The sequence below is a fragment of the Halichoerus grypus genome, chromosome 3 (assembly GCF_964656455.1).
Source record: "Halichoerus grypus chromosome 3, mHalGry1.hap1.1, whole genome shotgun sequence".
Taxonomy (NCBI): domain Eukaryota; kingdom Metazoa; phylum Chordata; class Mammalia; order Carnivora; family Phocidae; genus Halichoerus; species Halichoerus grypus.
In genome coordinates this window covers 199,506,816-199,531,195 of record NC_135714.1, presented here as the reverse complement: position 1 = coordinate 199,531,195, position 24,380 = coordinate 199,506,816, and positions in this window count along the sequence as shown.

Genomic DNA, 24,380 nt, shown 5'->3' with positions numbered 1-24,380 from the left:
TCACTGCACTGGACAGTGGTTCTGTGTATTTGGTGTAAAACAGTTAACTATAGAAGTCCATCTAACCTGCTGACTCTCACTTCCCTGGGCCAATGGAGACTGAAAAGAGTGGGGACAATGAAAGCCCCCAGAAAATCCATACTTCCTTCCTTCCTTCTTTCTTCCTTCCATCCCTCCCTCCCTCCTTCCTTCCTTCTCCCCCCCCGCCCCCTTCTCTTCATCTTCAGCCTTCTGAGTTTGAGTTTGAGTTCAGCCTAGGTTGGTTCATGCCTTACTTTATTTTGTGTTCTGGGTGATCTAGGGAGAGAAGTATTAATTGCATCATAACAAATACATGAAAATAATGACAGTTGCCATTTAGTGAGTAACTTTTATTAATTTAAAATTTTCTATTTTTACTTAATTTCTATTAAGTTGAATTTAATTAAAATTAAAATTTTTAAATGTGAACAATTTTTTCTTATCATATACTTTCTTTTAAATTACAATATCTAAAAAACTGAATATGTAAGTTTAGGAGGTTTCAAGTCCCCTTCTTCAAAACAATCTCATGAGGTGTCATCCTGAACCAATTTATTTAGCTTTAGAAAAGAATATAGGAGATACACTCCAGCATGAATGTTAACGGCATAATAAAGTCTCACGGTACCCCGGTGAGCTTCCCTTGTTTCCAGATTATTTCCATTGCTCATAAATTACTTTGTCATTGACCAGCTAATAACCTTCTGTTCCAACTGGTACAAAATGGCAGTAAAAGAGAAGCCGCTGGAAAATGCGTATATGTAAATGCATGGTTGGACTTCCTTTCATAGACTAGGTTGAAATAGTTACAGGGATGACCTGCAGTAAAGTTAGCTCTAGGACATTTCATTTCACATAGAATGAACTCTTCTCTACATGACCCCACTGCAGATCCATCCCCAAAGTCAGTATTTTTCAACAAACATGTACTGAACAAAAAAAAAAATAAAATAAAAAAAAAAAAAACAAAAAAAAACCAAACATGTACTGAACATATGCTATGTGTTAGGTGCGATGGTAGAAGCTGGACATATAGATGGAGTCCTTGGCTTGAGGAACTCATGAACTATTTACTTGACTAGAATATTTCAGTTGTAGGCAGTTTATCATGGGGGAAAATTCTGTCTAAATAACAGTGAAAATAACCAACATGTTTTGACTTGTAGAGGGCGCATAGTATTGTAGTCAAAAGTTTGCACTCGAAATTTTACCCCTAGAAGTGCTGAACATTGGAAAAGTGGTTCAGTCTTTCTGATGTCTGTTTCTTCCTCTATAACAAGTGAATAACAACAGAATCTACCTCATAGTGTTGTTGTAAAACTTAAATGAGTTAATATTTGTAAAGTACTGAGAAGAGTGCCTGGATTCAAATACTTATTTAGAAATAAATAAGATATCTTGCTTATCCTAAGGACAAATGTAACATTAGGAATTTAGAGATTGTTTTAGTCATCTCTGGTTGTGTAACAAATTATCCTCAAACCTAGAAGCTTGAAACAAACATTTATTTTTGCACAGATCCTGGTGGGTCAGGCATCTGGACATGGGTTGGCTGTGTGTCCCTGAGCAAAGATTCTCACAGACTGTCGTTCATGTCAAGTCTTCCCCCAGAGGAAAGGCACCAAAATGGAAGCCACCACTTTTTTGAGGAAATGACATTCCATCACTTTTACTGTATTCTCTTAGTTAAAAGCAAGTCACCAAGTCCAGGCCACACTTGGGGTTGGAGGGTGTGTGTGTGTGTGGAGAATTTACACAAGGTTATGAATACCAGGAGATGGACACCGTCTCAGAGACTGCCAATCACTGAGATGAGTAACATTTTTTTTACCGCATGAATGCTAAATATACTTCCATTAACAGAGAAACTGAAGCTTCCTAAAATCTCGAGAGACTTGGCAGTCTTTGAGTGTACTTCATTTGGCCAACTAATATGTTGTCTCAGATGCCAGACTGTTAATTCAACTTTGTACTGGTCCATGGTCTGTCTTTGAAAGATACAAAGGCTTCTGGTTACTTTAAGGTTGCCCAATAGATGTCTTCCAGCCCTGAAAGCTGACACTTTCTTTTCTCTGAATCTTTTTCTTATCAAGCTAAGTACTGGGCCCTGATTATCAATCCTGGGGATCGGGGTTGGGGGTCCAGTTCCATGGAGGATAACAAAGATCATCATGTCAACCACCAGGAACAGAAGTCCAAACACTTCTGATCATTGTATTTTGGTATTGAAGTCACCAAGGAAAACACAGCGCAATCAAGCACTGAAAGAGAATAACACTTCACTTACTTAGAGAAGAGACAGCAAAAAATTAGCTTTAATAGTGGCTATCAGTTCCCCCATGGCCAGGAGGTCTCTCTCCACAGTCAACATAGGGCAGCGCACCTACATGCACCCCCCTCCCCTCATGCCACATAGCAGTGGGGTTGGTCAGGTGCCATAGGACACACACACTTAAGCAGAACAAAAGAGCATTTACTTGGCTTGAAACAAGGGATGGATCTTCCCACAAGAAGTAATAAGCCTAGTACAGGCTGTGTGGGCTCCTTATCTCTTGGTAGGAAGTGTTCTAGGCGCAGGCCCATTCTTAGGAGACTCAGCAGTGGTCTACATGCAGGAGACTTCCTTTCCCTGCATTTCTGTTTGTGTGTGATTTGTGGTTGTTCCCACTCTGATTTGTGGATTTGCCATATAGAATTTAGTTAAGACTATGGCTTTTGCAAGAGTTCTCAGAGAAACCCAAACGTAATAGCTTCTTTGTCCTCAAGGCCCCAAAGTATGACTCACGGAGTATTTTTATCCTCGTGATAAACTATGTTATGTTTTAAGTCACTCATTTAAAACTAAACCATGAGGATGGATCACAAAATGATATAAGGAAAAGTGCATCTTGAATTCAGGATGGATCTTCAAGCCATGTCATTTAAGCTAAAAAAGGGGGAATAATGCCCTACGACAAAGGGTGCTATGATCTTATTTGGCCTTGAAGTATCAGATATGTTCTATTTTGCCCAGATCCGTTCCATCGAATACACATAATGTGAGATTTTGTTGCCAATTAACTTAAGTTGTACAGACTTAGAAAATTCTCTTTGAACCACATGCTTTATGTGAACTGTTTTTGAAGTGTATTTGGAAGAGATTTTTTTTTTTTGTATTTTGTATTTTTTTCTTTATGGTTGTTTTTCAGTTAGAATTCCTGGGCTTATATTGTGGCTGTCCTCTTTTAAAACCTTAATTTAAATGAGGAGTAAAGAATTCCACATCCTCTTGCAAGGTCCATTCTGACTGAACTATTCTTCAATTCTGTGTTTCAGAAAGGTACACAGTTGTTCTGAATTGTAATTAGAGTGGCAATGAACTCTTGTTCTCTCAGAATGTCAATGCTAAGGCACAGTTTCCCAGCATCATTGTAACAACAACAACAGCAAAATTATGGTTCTGTATTCCTTTCGATGAACAGAGAAAGTAGAGATATTTAATCCCAAGAGATTTATTGGTTAAATTATTTTGTAATGATTATTTTATTTTTATTTTTAAAATTTTTGTTTTTAATTAAAGTATCCCTGACATATTAGTTTCAAGTGTACAACTTCGTGATTCAACAGTCATATGCATTATAAAATGCTCAGCACGAGAAGTGTAGTTAACCACGTCACCACCTAAACTTGTAATAATCTATTGACTATATTCTCAGTGCTGTACTTTTCAACCTGGTGACTTGGTTAATTTTTTTGACCTATATAGTAAGTGAAGTTTTGTTGGAAGGAAATATTTCTCATCTCTGATTGCCCTATCTGCATCATATCACCTCCTCATCCTAATTCTTCCCTCTTATTCTGAACCCTTCTCTTTTTTTAAAGATTTTTATTTATTTATTTGAGAGAGAGAGAGAAAGAGAGAGATAGCAAGAGAGAGCACGAGTGGGGAGGAGAGGGAGAAGCAGGCTCGGAGCCTGATGCGGGGCTCCATCTCAGGACCCTGGGAACACGACCTGAGCCGAAGGCAGACGCTTAACTGACTGAGCCACCCAGGTGCCCCTGAACCCTTCTTTTTAAATTATCCTCTCTTCTGTTAAATCTTCAACTATTCCCTCCCCACTCACCTCTTTTCCTTTGTTTATACACATGCCTACTTCTCCCCTGTTTAGAAATGGAAAACAAAGTAGGAATTTTCCTTTGGCCATGCTATTTCAGGGTACTGGCCTATGATGCACCTTTTATTTATTTATTTATTTTAAAGATTTTATTTATTTATTTATTTGACAGAGAGACAGCGAGAGAGGGAACATAAGCAGGGGGAGTGGGAGAGGGAGAAGCAGGCTTCCTGCCGAGCAGGGAGCCCGATGCGGGGCTCGGTCCCAGGACCCTGGGATCATGACCTGAGCTGAAGGCAGATGCTTAACGACTGAGCCACCCAGGTGCCCCCATGATGCACTTTTTAAATAAAACTTTTCAAACAGGAACATTTCTCCATCTCAGTACTTCATTGTCTGCTCCAACCTCTATTCTTTTTTTTTGGTTTGTTTTTCAAGATTTTATTTATTTACTTGAGAGAGAAAGGGAGAGAGGGAGAAAGCGCATGCCCGCAGGAGTGGGGTGGGTTCAGAAGGAGAGGGAGAAGCAGGCTCCCCACTGGGCAGGGAACCTGACTTGGGGCTGCATCCCAGGACCACGGGATCATGACCTGAGCTGAAGGCAGATGCTTAAGTGACTGAACCACCCAGGCACCTCTATCCTCTCTTCTTTAGCCCTCAATCATCTGCTTTCTGCCTTAACTCCTAATAACTGATCCTCAATCTTCCAGGTCCCCTGTGATACAATAACACAAAGGGCAGTCTCTTTTCATCCTCCTTGATAAACTGGCAATATTTAACACTTGTGCCCCTCATTCCTTTTTCAGAAATCGATCACCCTGGTTGGTTTTTTTTTTTTTTTTTTTTTGACACAACTTGGGTAGTCCTCTGTCACTGTTTTGTCTGTTACTATTAATTTTTCCCTTCTGTTACTCCAAAAATTCCACCCTGGAGCTATCTCTTCTGTTTTGTAGCCTATGGTGTTTACAGACACTCTCCTAACTTTAATCATTTATTCTTCTCGCTCTCTCTCTCTCTCTCTTTTTTTTTTAAATCACTAGTCCTGATCTCTCTCCTGAATTCTATACCTCACACTTCTGATTGACAGAAATTTTGACATTAAAGATTTCTTAGTTATATTGGTTACGTAATCAAGTAAATTATCAAAAAGGAGCGACAGTAAGAAGAAAAAATCATAGTACTATTATAAAGCGATTTGCTTGTTATCTACCCGAGTGCTAAACCAACTGGGTAATTTAAAAGCAGAAATAAATCTAAGGGACACAGAGCTTTCACGGAAGCCTGAAAACTAAAGTTTAGAGGTGAGCATCCGTGAATGACACCTGTCAAAGTGGCCGTCTGAGGAAGTGGCTGCCTCCGTCACCACCAAGAAGCTGCCTGAATCGGACATCTGTCGGCTGAATCCAAAATGTTCCGCCACCAATTCCGGCTCCAGAAGCACCCAGTTCTATAGTAATCTGCGTCAGGTAAATGAGTGAGCTGCATCTCCCACAGTAATTAATTTAAAAAAAATTAATCAAACTCTTGAATCAAAATCTTGAATGAGTTATTTGATTGGCAAACCTTAAATGCCATAAAGAGCTGTTGGTGGAAGACAGTCTGGAAAAAGCAGATTGTTTTAGATTTTTTAACTCCAGCAGCTCAGGAAGAGATGCCAGCAGGGCACTGGGATTGGTGCTGCATGAGCCAGTTCATCTATTTGCCATGCTTTTCGTCTGGTCAATCTTCTACACTACCTGCTTCCCCAAACAGTAATAAGTGAAAACGAACAATGCTCTTACCTAACCAAATGCAGCTCTTCCTCATGCAGACAACAAAATACACTCCATCCAGAAGGGAGATCCAAAGTCACATCAGTCCCTACTTCCATTTCTGAGTGATATCCCTTCCTCCTTGCCCTCCCGTAAGCTGTGGACTACATTAGAGAGTCATGCCCTGCTTATAGAATTGAAGGTCCTATTTAAAACAGTAGGGAAAAGGGAGAAAGGAGAAAGAAGGAGTATGATATACTTAACAGCAATTAAGAAAATATTGGTAGTTTCTACAGCCTTATTTTTCTCCAAGTTTCATGAGGACAGGAAGTATTCGTAACTTCCTCTCTTCACTACCTGTATTAGCCAGGGTTCTCCAGTGAAACAGAACCAATAGGACCAGGTTCTATCATTCTCTCTCTCTCCCCCTCTCTCTGTGGAGAGCTTGTTACAGGGAGTTTACTCCATGATTATGGAGACTGAGAAGTCCCAAGATCTGCAGTCACCAAGCTGGAAACCTGGGAGGGAAGATGTGTAGTTCTAGTCTGAGTCTGAAGACCTGTGAACCAAGAGAGCCAAGGATGTAAGTTCCAGTCCGAAAGCCTCCAGCCGCAAGACCCAAGAAGACCATGTATTTCAGTCTGAGTCGGACATCTAGAAAATATCTACGTCTCAGTTCAACAGGCAGGCAGGAGGAGATCCTTCTTATAAAACAAGAGGCAGCTTTTTTGCTTCATTCAAACTCAACTGATTGGAAGAGAACCACCCACAGTGGAGAGTGCAATCTGCTCTACTCGGGCTACCAGTTCAAATGATGATCTCATGTGAGAGCACCCTCACAGCACACCCAGAATAATGTTTGACCCAACATCTGGGCACCCTGTGACCCGACCAATTTGACACGTAAAATTAACCATCACACCATTCATTCCATACTTCCTTTCCCCTCAGACGGCACGTAAGCAAATCAGGAGTTATTCTCTGTGGGTGACTCACATGTTCATGGTCATAGTGGGATTAGGAGGCAACCCAGAGGAGCCCTGGCTTTCCAGACATATTCTTTCCTACCTTTATAATATAGCAATGCCTCTATTTCCCTACAAGTTGTATTAATCACCCAAGTAAACCAAGTCACCACAGTCACTCCCCTTTCCCTCTGCTGGTCCAGTGACATGTGGACCCCTGAATGACCAGATCTTATCTGCTACTCAATGGGACCATTTTCATTTTCTTGGCTGAGAGTCTTCCTCCCTTGGGTACTGTTTTAGTTTACAACACAGGTTACCCTGCCGTGCAGGAGAAATCCCAAACTATAGTGGCTCGGACAAGATAGTATTCCTCTCTCATGAGTCCAGAGTTGGCAGGTAGTTTAGGACATAATAGTATCTCTGTTTAATAAGATTATCCAGGGGTTCCATCAATCTGGTTCTGTCTGGTTGTTTTGTAATGCCTTAGGGTCTTGTCTGCATGGTCACAACTGACTCACCTGCATTACAACCGTGAATGCGAGCCCATGCAAATATTGGAAAAAAGGAAGTGAGGGTCAACATTTTCCTTTTTAAAGATTTGATCTGGAAGTTGCACACCTCATCCTGCTCACACTTCATTTGCGAGACTAAATATACAATATATATATATAGTCGCGTGGTTAAGTTCTAGCAAATGAAGTGTAAGCAGAATGATATATATATATCATCATATACATATATATGGAAACCTGGAACTTATTGTTTCTAACTGGGCAGCCATGTGCTAAACAAATTCTCAAGGTGTTCTATTATTAACCTGCAGAAGGGGATAATTGGTCTTGGTGAAATGATCAGTCTATTGTAGAGTGCTAAAGTCTCTAAAAAATCAAGATACTGAAGTTTCAGGGATAGGAAGCAACAATATTATGAAAGAGACAGTAGGTAGAGAGGGAGAGATAACCACTTTCACTCCTTGTCTCCCAGGCCTGGGTAGTTTGGCTTTGGGAGATGTAACATCTTATACTGGACATGGTTTGAAGTATAGCTCACATCCTGAAGGATGGTTCCCCAACTGTGCACTGTGGGGATAAGTCTTCCCTGCTGTCCATCAGGGCTTCTCTGAGGGCCCTGGAATGCTCTATCAGTGCACGCGGGCATGGTTTCAACATACCAAGTGTATGCAAACCAAGATCAAATGTTTCCTTCCTCAACCAACTGGTAGGGAATGTTTCAGAAGACTCTGTGAGGGAGACAAGGCACTATAATAAGAGTAGAGATGGTGAGAATTTGAGTTGTTTGTTCATGCAACCTTCTCTTACTTTTACACAGGTAATAGCACTTTTCAGGAATGCTGATACTTTACGTCACCAACGTATTTCTTGGTGTCTTCATAAAGTGACCAGCTTCTGGGCTTATAGAAGACAGAGTTAGTGGGTGAGTGGGTCATTCATTAAAAATCTAGCAGAGGGCGCCTGGGTGGCTCAGTTGGTTAAGCGACTGCCTTCGGCTCAGGTCATGATCCTGGAGTCCCTGGATCGAGGCCCGCATCGGGCTCCCTGCTCGGCAGGGGGTCTGCTTCTCCCTCTGACCCTCCCCCCTCTCATGTGCTCTCTCTCATTCTCTCTCTCTCAAATAAATAAATAAAATCTTTAAAAAAAAAAAATCTATCAGAAATTATTTATTCTCCCTATTCTTGGTATGCTTCTTACATTGCTAAACAAGAAAAAAAAAAAAAAAAAGAAAGCTGGCCCCTTCACTTCATTCATCCTGGGCCATGATTGACTCTAAGTTTCAACCAACCAATCAAGTAGACGGTGTGAACTTGCACAGGCGCTTGAGTTGGCTAAAAATAAACCAGTCTCAAGATTATGTTTCTCTTTCCCTGACTTAAAATTCTCAGAATTTTTAAGAGGTGAGTGTCGACTGCCTAGTTTTAAATCCTGGTTTTATACTAACTAGTTGTGTGATTTGGAAAAATTGCTTGACTTCTATAAGTCTCAGTTTCCTCATCTGTAAAATAGATATAATCCCTATGCATGGATTACTTATGAGCACATTTATAGAGGTGAGAATAGTGTGTAGCACAAAATGCATGTTGAATAAATGATAGCTCTTATTATTTTTATTGAATATAGGTCAATATCTCTTGTTTGCCAGTTGAAATCCTTCTTCCTTTTGTTCCAGCCTTAACTTCCACTGTTGTTTTACACCAACCATGTGTTTCATTTTTGCTAAGCTGAACTACATCATGTTTCCTGACGAGTCTCTCAGTTTTGTGTTTGACTTCTTTTCCTGACATGTCCTTTCATGGAACACTGCTTATTGGATTTCACACATTTTATGATGTTCATTTCAAGTGCCGCTGCCATTGTGAAATCTTTCTTGCTATTTTCCTGTCTGCATGCGATCTTTTCTCTCAAAAAAATCTTCATTGCAGGTCATTTTTTGTGTTTTTTCAGGACATCTCATTAATTACTTAACTGATTAGAGAATTAGATACTTCTTAAGTGAGTAGCTTCCATGTTTAAGAAGACCTTTTCCCTCTAAGAAAGGAGACTGCAAATTTGTAAGAGAATCAGACATATAAATAGATAATTTGAATACAGTGGCTCTATGTCATCCGAGTAATGGTTAGCATTATCTAAGGGTTCAGAAGATAGCTGATTTAAGTCCAAATTGGGAAGCCAGTGAGGGCTTCCTGGAGGAAGTGATGCCAGAAGGAAGTTGGATAAAACATTATGAATTAACTAAGTGACGGTCAGCGGAAGGGAATAACAGAAACAATGTTGAGTGGAGGTTGGTACAATTCAGAGGTGAGCTAGGTTCACCTGGGAATGGGGTGAGGAAGATAATGGAAAGGCAGACACTGGAGAAGTGGGATCCCAGAGGACTATGTATGAGAGAGTAAGGAGCTTGGACATATTCTTAAGTGGCATCGGAGGCTGTTCAGCAGATTTTTAATTTAGATAGTTCATCTTGGTAGTAGCATGGAGATGGAGCTTTAGGGCCAAAAAGACCAATTAAAAGTATATTGCCATCATCCAGGTGATAGAAAGGGTAGGAATAGTAGGAGCGAGGGAAAAGAAGGAAAAATTTGAAAATTATTCATGAGAAAATTAGGAAGACGTCATGATCAATTCATTCTGAGAGATGAAGAAGAGGTAGAAGATAAAAATATATCCTTTAGGTTTTAACAGGGATAACAAGGAGGTTGGCAATGCTAAAGATTATTACCTACATCTGAAACTAATATAGTACAGGAGACAGAAGAGCAGGCTCAGTATATTTACTATGTGCATATTGCTAATCATGCATCTGACCTTTTCACTTCCACTGATACACAGAGATATTACCGTCTGAGGTGAAAACTCGAATGCAAAAGACAAAGAAGAATATATATTTATGTAATCATATCCCACGAAGTCTGTATCTATATACCGACTGGTTGTTCATACCATCTTATTTTCTATTGATAGAGGAAATTGCTAAAGTAGAAAATATCCATAATCTTAAAAATAAAGAGAGAAGGGGGTGCCTGAATGGTTCAGTTGGTTAAACGTTTGCCTTCGGGTCAGGTCATGATCTCGGGGTCCTGGGATCGAGCCCCATGTCTGGCTCAGTGCTCAGTGGGAAGTCTGCTTCTCCCTCTCCCTCTGCCCCTCCCCACTGCTCGTGCTCTCTCTCGCATTCTCTCTGTCTCAAATAAATACATAAAATCTTTAAAAAAAAAAGAGAGAGAGAAAAGGAAAAAGAAAAGGAAGAAGAGGAAGGAAGGAAGGAAGGAAGGAAGGAAGGAAGGAAGGAAGGAAAGAAAGAAAAAGGAACATAAAACATCCATATGGACATTGATTTTACTTGAATATAAAATTTGCTAAAAAGTTGGAATTGGTGAATTTATTGATAATATGAAGAGCAGATATCTAATTAGATAATGGAAAATTGTTTTTCACTGAGAATCAACTATCTACCCTAATTCTTTTTTTAAAGAATTTATGTAAATTATTCCATACTGTAGATCTATTTTTCTATATGTAGACATTAATGGCAGAGTACAGTAATGGAAGATCTGTTGGATTGAGAACCCAGAAACCTCGACTCTGTCATGAACTTGGCTGCACAAGTAACTGGCTCTTTAATCTAATCTCTTCCTAAAAGTCAGGATATTATTTATGTTCTCTAAAATCTGTATCTGTTCAATGCTTTGGTTCTGTAGTGAGACCTAGACTTTCCTGATTTTTTTTTCTTTTTCAGTTACGCTCTTGTTGAAAACTTCTGACATTTATAATCTGATTCATTGTGGCTCAGAAATATTTGCCTTCTTGTTAGAAAATGCTGTGGAAAGAGAAGCAGCACCTGGGAACTGGGCTCAGACATGGTTGCCCATCAAGTACTCAAACCGATCAATAATATAAAATGGTATAATACTGTAAATTAAGTCTATGGACTGAATAATTTTAATTCCATCTCTGCGAATATTGAAGGAATTATAAGGATAAAGAATGACTAAGACTCCATTAACAGTCCATTAAGTCATCTCATTAGTAAGTTAAAGGGTTGAGACTTGATTAAAAAATAATGTACTAGTCAACTTGCAGGGACAGAATGAAATGAAATGGAAATGGGTTACAAAGTAGATGTAATTCAAAGCATTTTACAGAGTAGGCGTTTTATAAATACAGGTTGAATAAATGTATGAGAGAGCTTAACGTCTTGCCTTCCTTTTTACTCTGTATTCATATGAAATTTTTTTGTTGTTACTAATGTTCTTCCTCGGATGATGATAGTTGTATCTGTCCTTAGCAGAAGGACAGCCTGCATCTCTTCCATCTCTCATCCATAATTAACATGGGAAGAATGACACATGTAAGTGTGGCTACAGGTGTATGAAGAGGACAGTGTTGTTTCATGTTGGTTACCTGTTACTAATGAACTCAAACTGTTGATTGAAGAGATTACTTCCCAGTGGATTTTTTTAAAAAGATTTTATTTATGTATTTGAGAGAGAGTGAGTGAGAGAGAGAGCGAGAGAGAGCACAACAAGTGGGGTGAGGAGCAGAGGGAGAAGCAGACTCCCCACTGAGCAGGGAGCCCAACGCAGGACTTGATTCCAGGACCCTGAGATCATGACCTGAGCTGAAGGCAGACACTTAACTGACTGAGCCACCCAGGCGCCCTTTCCAGTGGATTTTTATATTACAAGTGAATGTTAAATAATGTTAGCCTTTAAAATAAGTTTTTGAAAAGAAGAAATCCTTTCTTTCTAGGGGAAATTTATATTCACTGAGATGGAAACAGTACTTATACTACGATTTGCACAGCATAAAACACTTACACTTAAGAAATTTTTAGAAAAATGTGTGGTGCCTATAACTGGTTTTCAGAACCCATTCAGTTGCACATTAAATGATGTGAAAATGGATGGAAGACTAATCCAAGGAAGAAATGATGCAGATGATTTGTTTTGTGAGGATTTGTGAGGTTTTTTTTTTTTTTGGTAGTTTCACATACAATTCCTAGAGATGTATGGGAGGAAATAGGCTGTTCACAAAACTTAAATTCAGTAGGGGAACTGATTAGATTTTTAAATGTATGTTTAGTTCCTAAATAACTTTGCTCTTTCCAGACCACCATGTCCTTGAAAACTTAATTTTGTTTTAACTCTGGATCCAAGAGGCTTCACATGACAATGGTAGTTGAAAGCTTCCCAGGTAAAGATCCTTCAAAGAATAAGCAACTCATGATAGGGAAGGATAAAAGTCAACAGTTTATACCACTCAATTGCTTTTAAGATTTTCATCAAATGCATCCCCTGCAGTTGAAACTTACTAGAGAAGCTTTCCAGCAGAGTTAAAATCATAAAACAATGACAGTGTTACCTTTATTTCTCTGAGCTTTCAGACAGGAAAGACAGTGACCGAACTGTGTATTAACTTCTTTCTTCCCCTTTTGGTGTTGGAAAAAAAAAAAAAAAATCTCTTACCCTGAGGTACATGGCATTAGCCACAGTTTAAGCAAAAAGTACTTCATTTTTGTTACCAACTAGAAAAATGCTACTTTATTCTAAGAGTGTTTGTATTTCATGGATTCTGGTATGAAGATGATATGTATTTACTCAAGGACAAAAATCTTTCAAAACACAAAAAAGGAGTTCATTGCAATTTTAAAAATAAATATTAACTTGTGACTGAAAAGAATTTCTTACTGATACCTTTCATCAGATGCCTGGAATTTGATTCTTTAAAACGTGTATGTATTATGGCAATGGCAGAAGCATATTTTAACATAAGCAAAAATTAAGGGAGCTGGGGCACTTGGCTGGCTCAGTTCATAGAGTGTGTGACTCTTGATCTCGGGGTTGTTGGTTCGAGCCCCATATTGGGTGTAGAGATTACTTAAAATGAAATAAAATCTTAAAAAAATTAAGGGAGCTGTGTTTTCATATTTCTGGGATGTTGCCATTTATGACCACATGCAAATGTTTGCTCCAAGACTATCATAAGGGAAAGAACGCTTCCCTCCAGTCCTGCTTGTGTAGGAAAAGCAAAGTACAGTTTGTAACTACTTCACCAAAAAGATGAAGAATGCTGTACAAGACTTGCTTTGTATCATATTGTAAACTAATAAAGGGTGAACCTAGTTCTTTTACCTAGTCACTGAATAGTCTTTCCCATTAAATTGCCTTTTTGAAGATTTAATTTTAAAAATTCCCTGATGTTGGCTCTAAAAAGACACTGTTGTAGCATTCACTGAGATAAACTATACAAATCTGGCTAAATTTCAACTGGGTTAGTTACATTTTGCCTACTTAAATTTTTCTGGATATGATATTTCTCTTTATATACATGAATGTCAAATTCTGCTGAATGATATTTAACATCTGTTACATTTCATTTCTTTTTTAAAGATTTATTTACTTATTTTAGAGAGACAGAGAGTGTGCATGTGATCAGGGGGAGGGGCAGAGGGAGAGGGAGAGAGAGAATCCCAAGCAGATCCAGACTGAGCGTAGAGACTGACGCGGGGCCCTGAGATCATGACCTGAGCTGAAATCAAGAGGCAGATGCTTAACTGACTGAGCCACCCAGGCACCCATGTTACATTTCATTCCTTTAAGGTTTCTGAATTTTAGGAAGTGTCACCACATCAGTTTCTGTGTAAATAGTTTTGATTAGAATTAAATTTAAAAGAAATTATTATGCCATTTTCTTATAGTCCTTAGAACATGGAGAAGTACATCTAAGATAAGTATATTCTGCTACGGCTCAATTAATACTGAAGCTGCAGTTTAAAAATTTTGTGAAGAAAGAGTGGTCAGTGCATTGAGCAGAGATACTGAAGTACACACTGTCTTTGACATCCGTACCTTAACCTCTGCTGCCCCTGAGGAGAGTTCACATTTGAGGAAGCTGACATAATTACTCTACAAAAAGGACAAAAGAATCAACAAGGAGCTGGATGGGCCCATCCATTCTTTTCATCGTCATCTGTCAGAAATTAAAATGTTGCTTGGACTTTTATAGTGATGATGGTGACGTAGGAAATTAGCTTGCCTTTACTGTTTATCTCCTAGTAGATGCTTACTCTGTGCCCAGATTCTCGCCCTCACCAGTGCCCCTAGATTTGTCACCTACACTGATTGCTGTTGGCATTCCTTCAATGATAAGGTTTTGGAAGCCCTCCTTACATAGTGTACTCAAATTTACGTGGCTTCTGGATAATCTCTTAGATTTCCTGTCCATTAAGAGTTGACTGGGAACAGGGGCAGGGAGCTCTCGTGCCCTCTCCCCGATATCTCTGTCAGCTCTCCAGCCACTACAAAATGATGGAAAAAAAAATCAGATTTTGAATCTAATGTACAATGTGCATGGAGGCATCTTTGCATGCTGCCAGTTCTTTTGATCTGTAACATAAATGACACAAAGACCATGCACCTGCTTCTAAAATGTAACTTCAAGAGAAATGTTCTAGCCTCTTTCCCAAGAAGCCTGCTGCCTCGGGCACTGTGATCTGGACGTTCCGTAGCTCTGGGACAGCCTCTAAGTAGCCTCAGGGGCCGTGGACGGAACCAAGGGGAGGCAGAGCCAAAAAGTGTTAGGGTGCTTCTCAGAATGTGAGAACCCTCCGAGACTTCCAGGAGTGGGCAGAGACTTTGAGGGAAGGTAGGGTTGTGTTTTAGGCAGACTGGGGCAAGCAAAAGCCAGTGGAATTGGAGTTATTACTGTTAATAAGAATAACTATTATGCAGAAAATGTAAGTGGTCCCTGCTGCTGACTTTCTTAGTTAATTGTCAGGGCACCTGAAAGGAGAAGCCTCTCTCCAGTCAGTGTGCACCACCCGAGGGGAGAGCGATACTGAAGTCGCATATTTAAGGCCACGGGGTGTTAGAGCCAAGGTTCTCAAGCTTTCATGTGCTTCAGAATTTTCTGGAGGGCTTGTTAAAAGCAATGGGCTCCACCCCCAGAGTTTCCGAGTCCGTAGGTGTGCAGAAGGGAATTTGTATTCCCTGAAGTTCCCAGCTGAGGCTGCGGCCGCTGGTCTGGGGATGGCATTCTGCAAATCACTGCGCTTAGAGCAGAGATGCACACCGGCGGCCCTAGCCAGGGACATACCCAGCCCAGCCCCGGTCCCAGGTCTTCATAGAGGGGAGCAGCACGGAGAACTTGGTTCTTGAGATTCTTTTGCTGCAAGAGCAGAGCCCAAGACACTTTTGTCACCATTGTCATTTCCATTAATATTGAAAAGGTCAATGAATTAGGGAAGTTGGAACTTCAGCTTTTACAGGTTAAACAGAGATGGAGAGCTCACGACCGCATTCTCCTGTCTAAAGCACCTAAATAGGGGACGCCTGGGTGGCTCAGTCGGTTAAGCGTCTGCCTTCGGCTCAGGTCATGATCCCAGGGTCCTGGGATCGAGCCCCGCATCGGGCTCCCTGCTCAGCAGGGAGCCTGCTTCTCCCTCTCCCTCTGCTGCTCCCCCTGCTTGTGCTCTCTCTCTCTGTCAAATGAATAAATAAAATCTTAAAAAAAAATAATAAAGCACCTAAATATTTTTAGTTTGTGCTACTGAAATCTTCCACATCCTGAGCTTCCTTTTTTTTTGTACTGTGTTTAAGAAAATCTTTCATGGGACTCTCTTAATTATACTGCGTATGGACTCACGTGGGTTCATTAGGGAGATAGTAATTTAATGGCAACCCCCAAACAATAAGGACTCTAAAACAGACTGGAAACAGATTCAAGCAAGTCCAAGGAAGCTCAGTGGCAAGAATTCCTGGACTTTTTTCATTGGTGTGGTGGAGGTTGCTGTGGTGTTTCTTCCCAACTACTCATTCAGCGACTTCATGCTGGTGGCCTTCAATTGTCCATGCCTGGAGTGTTGACAGCCCAGAAACTGACCCATTGTCAAGTGCTGCAAATCAGAGATCTCTTCCCTGCCCTGCCTGTTAACCTGGTCCAGCACATTGCTGCCTTTGTTCCCTATCTGCTTTTCTGTCACTCTCTTCATCTTGTTCTGCTTGACAACTCCATCTTTTTTAAGAATAGGATTTCTTCTTTTGCATGGTTCCTCTAACTTTACTTTAGTTTTAGCTCTGCTTGAAAATTATTATGTGAATTTGGTAGATTCCAGAAAGAATTGCAGTCTGATTCTATTATTTTTCTTTTTTTCCTCCATGACTCACGGAATAATCTTTGGGTAGGGTCTGTGGATCAGGTGCCCACATTTATATTCTCTGCATCCAAACTGGTGCATTCTTCTGGACCAATATGTTATTTTGGTCCCAATTAAATATTCTGTTCTATTAAGCTCATTGTTTTAGCTTATAGATTTTTGTTTTGCATTTGGACTCTTGCTCAGTGCATTTTTTTTTTAACCGGTCCTATTTCGTATGAAAGGATTTACATCATATATAAATAGGGCCTGGGTCGCACAGTCAGTTGAGTGGCTGGCTCTTGGTTTTGGCTCAGGTCATGATCTCAGGGTCCTGAGATGGAGCCCCGTGTTGGGTTCCGTGCTGAGCATGGAGTCTGTTTGGGATTCTCTCTCCCTCTCTCCCTGTCCCTCCCACTTGTTCCCACAAATAAGTAAAATAATTTAAATAATTTAAAATAATTTAAAAAAATAAAAGAATTTGCTGTGTGTTTTCTGCCTCCGTTGAAAGACACTGATAAAATGATGACTAGGATGGAGTTGGGGATAAGACACCTTAGTGCTGAATAAAGAAATAAATTGACGGAAGACTTTTTCACAAAGCTTGTCTGTTTTACCTTGAGGATGGCTGTCTACTTAGGTACAGTACTATAGAAATATTTTGTAATCTTGCAGAGTTCAAGATCTGATGGTTCCCTTAAATTCCCTGACCAGAAGCTCAACAATAATTCTTTATTGCTAGGATCAAATTCCATCAGAGCTTCCTGTGACCCCAGTTCCTCTTTCTAGGCCTTCCTGTTTCCTTTAAACCCATGGTGATAGATCTCAGCCAGGCCTGCCACCCTCAGTCCCCCAGGCCATGTGGTGCAGAAGATAAATGATGGTCCATTTCCACTCGGTGGTCATTAAAGTGCGATTACAATGTGACTGCACATGCAGGTTGCCTACTCATTATTTTATAACCTTTGGATAACACAGAAATATGGCATTGGGAGTATTTAAGAGACTGTACCTGTAAAATGGAAGTTAGATTTGGGTAATTTGGCTTGTCAAAGTTGTTTGCAACCGTTAATAGGTAATTATGGCAAGGCTGGCTGGGGACTAAGATGCTCAGGGAGCTCCTTATTCATGGCTTTCCCCAGGTCCCAGCACGTCTCCCCCTGGATGGATTGGAAACCATCGGTATCACCTGAGAGCATCTCCCACAAGGAGAAGGGGTGACATGCTTACTACACATCCCTGGCCTGATGTCATTTGGTTGTCTTTGCAAAAAGCTCTATCCTTTGAGCTGATTGCTTTAAAATGCAATTTTAAATAAAATTTGTGTATGAGAATGCTGATTTTCAACAAACCCTAAAGTGAGTCTTCAGTAGAATTAACTCACCAGTTTGCACCTTCTACCACGATAGCAGTGCTCGGTCGTAATCTGTTTCCTTTGTATCTTTAGTTATTTCAACATCAGTTTAATAATTTTTCAGGCTCCTCCCAGTTGCTCAGTTTCCCAGACCGGGTGGACTTCTGTTTTTATTTCATATTGCCAGAATAGAATGATGACCCTTTGGACTTCAATCTTTCAAGACCTTGCTCAGGCTCTGAGATCGCCAACTCCAGACTCTCAGTTCCGTATCTACCAAGCCTTCCACACTGCCCCCTAAATTCCCAATTTCCCACTCCCTTCTCACAGAGACCTTCAACTTCTAAAACTTTCCTGCTCATCCATTCTCTGCATGCTCTTCTGGGCTCCCTTTTTATCCTAGGCTGTATTCAAACCTTTTTTATTTGCCCTCCAGGCATTTGGACTGCTTTACCCCTCTCTGTCCCCCCGCCCCAACCCCTTACACCCTTTTATTTCCTTGAAACATTCCTGTGACTGCACTTGAGACACACACTGGAGGTAGGTGTCGAGCATGCATTTTGCTCATTCTTGTCCTTCCTGTTCAATCAGGCACATGATACTCAGAGTCCTTCCGCAGACCCGGGCTTATAATCTTCCTACCCCAGAAAGTCTCCTCCTTCTGTACATTCATTCATCTACTGTCAGCTGAATAGTAGCTCATATCCAAGAGCCCCAAATTCACTATTTATTCATCCAGAGTAAAATAAACATCCTCAAGATGCATTCTTGCATAATTTGTAAGATGACTAATTCTATAAGAAAATGCACAATGAAGCAAGTGTGGGGAGTGTGATTTTCTCACAACCTTAAACCATAATCCTTTGTTACCCAATTGGATTACCCTTGGATTCTTATGTTTTCTCCTCAGATCTTTGCACCTTTTAAAGGATGGCATAATGCATGCTTTGAATACATTTCTGATCCAAACTCACATTCATAGAATCAGTATGCAGAGAATCAGACTCTATTTCACTAAGGTCAGTGGTTGAATGATCTCTTTTTGTATAGGATTTGGAAAGACACCTTGTGATGTCTTTGGAAAGACACTTTGTGGATAATAACCATACGATATTTATAACTTTGGATAAAGTAGCTATAGTACTAATAGTTTATAAACCTACTGGTCATGTAGATAAAAGGAATGGGATAGTACTCTTTTATAAGTTGATAAAGTGAGAGGTTCCTGGGTGGCTCAGTTGGTTAAGCATCCTGACTGTTGATTTTGGCTGGGGTCATGCTCTCAGGGTCGTGAGAATGGCCTCCGACTCAGCTCAGCATGAAGACTGTCTGTCCCTCTGCCTCTGGTCCTCCCCCTGCTCACACTCTTTCTCCTTCTCTCTCAAATAAATAAATAAAAATAAAATCTAAGTTGATAAAGTGATAATTGCATTTTAGCATTTTAATATTGCATTTTAGTATTAGTAGGAAGGAAAGCAGTAATGGTAGGAGTTTTGTGTCCAGATGGGGGTTGATACTTGTTTAGACATTTTTGTTTGTGTTGTTTTTGGTGGACATCTCTAAAAAATTGGCAGCTAGTACTTTTTTAGTCATTTTGGTTTTAGCATATCTAAAAAATTGGTTTTTGGTCTTTGGAAAGTAGAAGAAAATATCCACTTGAAATATGCTATATATAATTTAGTGTCCCTAGTAACTAACATCTTTCTTTTTAAAATAGGAGTTATTTAATATCATGAAATATTTTCATAGGGTATTTTTTAAAATCAAAGAAATTTTCTATTTAGAAGATATAAAATTCTGGAGAGATAGATATGAGGTGTCATTTCTTATTCAGTTAGGTGGCATCCTTCCTAGAGTTATTTTCCACAATTTAAATCAAACTTATTTCTACCAATATAACCAGCAAATTAGTATCATTCAGGATCAGAGATGAAGAGATTACTTGAGTTTTAAAGAGTCAACAGAAGAGGGAAAATTGTATCATAAAGACATTATAATATAGATATCCGATTATTTTATTTTATTTTTTTAAGTTTTACATAGGTTCTATGCCCAGTGTGGGGCTGGAACTCATGACCCTGCGATTAAGAGTCACACGTTCTACCTACTGAGCCAGCCAGGTGCCCTGATATCTGATTATTTTAAATAATGAACCCAGATTTCACCAGCTCATAGGAATAAAGATACGGAGATCACTATAGGTTACTACTAAGGAGTCATGCTGTTACCATATAAAACAACAGAATAGTGAAAAGCCACACAGCAGAACACTGAATAGACTTGAAGCCTGTGGGAACATGCTAGATTTGGTTACATAAGATAATTGATTTTTCAAATGTGTTTAGTTGAAACCATTTACTGATTTTTTAAATAGAAATTCAGAAAATTCTTCCAGTGCCTGTGAGCATTTCTTTTCATTAGACAACTCCTAATCGTAATATATAGGCTTTTTACTTGAATGACCCAGACATAAAGAATTCCAATAAATCATACAACTTCAGAGAAACAAATTTGACTTGATTCCAAAATTTTTGTGATGGAGTTTACAAGCACAGGTTAAATTACAGTGCCCATTAAGTGTCTTGTGAGAGAAAGTTAGCCATTAAGTCTCAAAGGGCATTTATGGAAAGATCCATAATTCATGCATTGAACAAAACTTTTCCAAGCCCCTGTTACGGTCAAGGCTACTCCGCAAATGATAAGCAGCATGCAAAGTTGAATAAGACATGGAGGCTGCATTCAAGGAATACATAGTTTTAATGCTACAGCTAGGACAGAAAATTGAGTCACTAAAATGCAGAATTACAATTTTAGCCAAGTGTTTTTATATATATAATTTGTAAGATGAAAATAGCCTAAACTTATCCACTACATCTGGAGCCTAAATCAAGACAGACACGTCTTTATACATACAGGATGATAGCGATTTTTACAGTTACTTAAAACAGCAAATCAGTTTTTTATATTCTTAGTGTATGTAACTTGGGATATGGCCATGCAAGATTGAATTTTCTGCTACTATTGAAAAATCGTCTGCAAGTTAACCACAACCTAATTTGAATCTAAGCAATTTTGATGCATTCTAAATAATTTTAAAATGTTCAGAATGAGACTTGAACAAACTTTTTTGGAAAGAGATTAGATTACGGAAGAACTTGCCATCAGTTGGTTGTGGGATGGATTATCTGTATTGTAGAGATCTCTTGTGGGTTGCATCCTTCCAGGGAATGGAGAGCAGAAAGAAGTGTCATTGGTAAATAAGCTAGGGAACCTCTGGTGGGAATAAGCCAGCAACCATTTGGAGGGGATGAATATGATGACGTGATTGCTATAATCCGAGCCCTGCCAACCCTTTTTACAATATTCTGTTTCTCCAACTGGGTACATGTACCAGGCACTGATATGCTGGATTATCCTAAATCAGTGGGTAAACATAGTGTTTCTTCCTGCAAAATTAGTATTATTGCAAGATTTGGGGTGTGGGGAAGATTTTTAAAATTAAAATAAACACTCATATTTTGCAGGGAAGTGCACTGTTTGTGTAAAATATAACAAATTTTCAGTTTGAAATTTAACAAAATTTCATCTTCCTGGTGGTCCTTTTCACTTTTCCACTGATTCTGGTGGGTGTGCTGGTTGCCCCTCTGCTCTTAAAGGGACCTGGCTGACATGCTTCCTTACTTGGTCGTCACGATGACCTTGAGGTATTGATCTTGCAGGGTTGAAAAACAAACTCAGAGAACGTAAACAATTTGTTGGCCTTCAGGGCTGAGAATCCAACTCAGCTATAGCTCCTTCTCGGACCTGCTTGCGGCCTCCCTATGATTTCATAAGGACTTTTATCTCCAAGGACTTTTATCTCCATGACTTTGCTTAAATGCTGTAAGTACTGTTGAGTAGGTATTATAGGTATTATAGTCATTACCATTGTATAAAATGTCAAAACAAAGTTTGGTGATGATGTGACCTACACACAGAAGTGTTAAGTGTCAGGGCTGAAGTCAAAATCAGGGTTTCCAATGCCCAGGACAGAGACCTTTGCACCATATTGAAGCAATCAGCTAGAACCTGACACTGACTACAGCCCCTTCAGTGCTCAGTCTGGAGACTCAGATCCATGCCAGCTGACCAGACATAATTCTCATGCTAGTAATGATAATTATAATGAATATTAGGATGATGCTTTACATTTTCCAAAGCTCTTTTTATATATCTTAGCTCATTTGATCATCCCAATAACCCCTGTGGCCAAAGAGTTCTGTTAGTCTATCTAAGAAATAGGAAAAGGAATTAACTTCTATTTAACTTTTACTGGGCACAAGGCTAACATCTTAAAATAGGTAATCTCATTTTATATGCATAACCTCATCATATTGTCATTATGATGGTCGTTTGTTGAGAAGATTGAGGCTCAGTGGAGTTTATCACTGTTTGTGTATCTAGAAAATTTTTTAAAACGCAAATCGAGTAAAGTTGAGCAAAATTCTTTAATGCGCTCATCAATGTCTTTTTTACTATACATTTGTCTTATATAGTTATCTAGTGAAGTCTGCTCTTCTGCCTTGCTCAGTTCTCACGGATGTCCCTGAAACAGATGATTTGTCCTTGCTAGTTCATCTCCTTTCGGGCAATGTAGGGCATCTTTCTCTTATTCATGAGGGAGTTCCTGCCTCTGGAAGTTGGAGGGGGAGAAAGGTTTTCAGTTAGAATTACTTCCTTACGAGTAATTTCCTCCCTCTCTTCTATCAGCATATCTCTCTAGGGTATTTGAATATAACAGGTTATTTATATTCCAGGTCATAATACACATAAATTTCTATTTCCTGAAATTTCATGCAATGAAACCAAGCAAGAGGGTGTGAGGAAGGTATCTGGGGCCTTGATAATTCCTAGTGACCAAAACCCACAGTACATAGAATATGAATTGCTCATCCTTCACATTCTCATGAGTTTGTTTGCCCTGTGACCTGCTCATTGACTGGACATCAAATGAGGTGGTTTCTGATTAAAGATAATATGCAGGAAGGACCAAAGTCCACTCCATTTCCTTAGCCTTATGTGGCCTCTCTGGGAAGAAGCAAATATTATCAAAAGGGATAGACCAGGGATAGTTACACATTAAATGCACCAACACTTTGATTCAACTGGAAAGAGACAATTGGATTTAAGTCAGATAAACACATCTGTAGGAAAACTTATAGTGTCTGAGAGTCTCACTGAGAGATTTGCGATTTTTTAGCAACATGTTGTTTTACCTGTTTCGTAAAATAATTGATTAGATGCATTTATAAAACTCTGTGGTACACATGACTCTTAAAATGCTGAGTGCTTAGTGAGGAATGAGACTTCATTAATCAACACTATCACTGAGTGCCTTCACTGTGCGTGGGACCTTGGCAGTATAATGGTGATCTGAAAATGTATGACATTAACTTACATTCTCTTTTATGTTTCTAGTCCAGTTGGGCAACAACAAATAGGCAACTAAGTATAAAGTTTGTATACAAGTGCCAAAAGAGTAGAAATAGACAAGAAATGCTCTGTGGAGTATATATAGAATGATGATCACTACCACATAAAGAACTTAGTTCATTTAATTCTGAGAATCATCTTATGAGGGAAGTACCATATCCCTGCTTTACCAAGGACTCTAAGGCACAGAAAAGTTAAGCAACTTGCCCAAGGTTGCAGTGGTCATAAGTGATGGAGTGTGGTTGCAGAGACAGGAAGTCTGGAAGCCCACCTCACGCTCTTCACTCATCTACTACCTGGCTGTGAGATCTAGCAGGGATGGTGAAATGTCTACTTAAAATGTTTAATTTATTGAAGTTTGTCACAACACCAGTTATTACAGACACATATATAAATGATACTTTAATTTAGAAGCACTACTTTTTAAAAAATTTTCTCAATTTTTACAAAACCTGTTTTTTTCAAACTCTTTTCATGTATTTTTTACCACAAGGATCTTTATTATTATCAGATGCATGGTTTTTACAGCAGTTTGCCTTTAATTCCATCTAAGTTGTCTGAGATAAGGCACTTCTTAAAAATGTGTGTATGATGCTGTCACTGGGAGATTTATTCCTATACAAAAGTACCCATTTCCTTTTTTTTTTCATTTGTTCTGTGGTTGTATTTTTGTGATCTCTACAATGTAACCACTTACTGTATGCATTTAAAAGTGATTCTTAAGAGTCTTTTCTTTAACATCCAGCACTTGCCATTGTTAGAATGATGACATTTGTGTTAAACTTACTTAAAAAAAAAAAAAGACTCCCTTTGGTGGTTTCTGTAAGCCTCTGACATTAACATTGATAGAGGCCATTTCAGGCTATTGGGTCCTTCCCAAACAGTTCATTGTTGTTCCAAATTAAGTAATTGAGAGCCATTTCACAATATGAAAGTCTTGGTGAGAACTTCATTCTAAGAAGGCCCCTTATGTGTAGGCAAGTATGGTAGCCCGATGAAGGGATTTACTGAGACAATCAAGGGAGATAAAAATGTCATATACATGTGAAAGAAAAGAGTTACAGAAGGACAC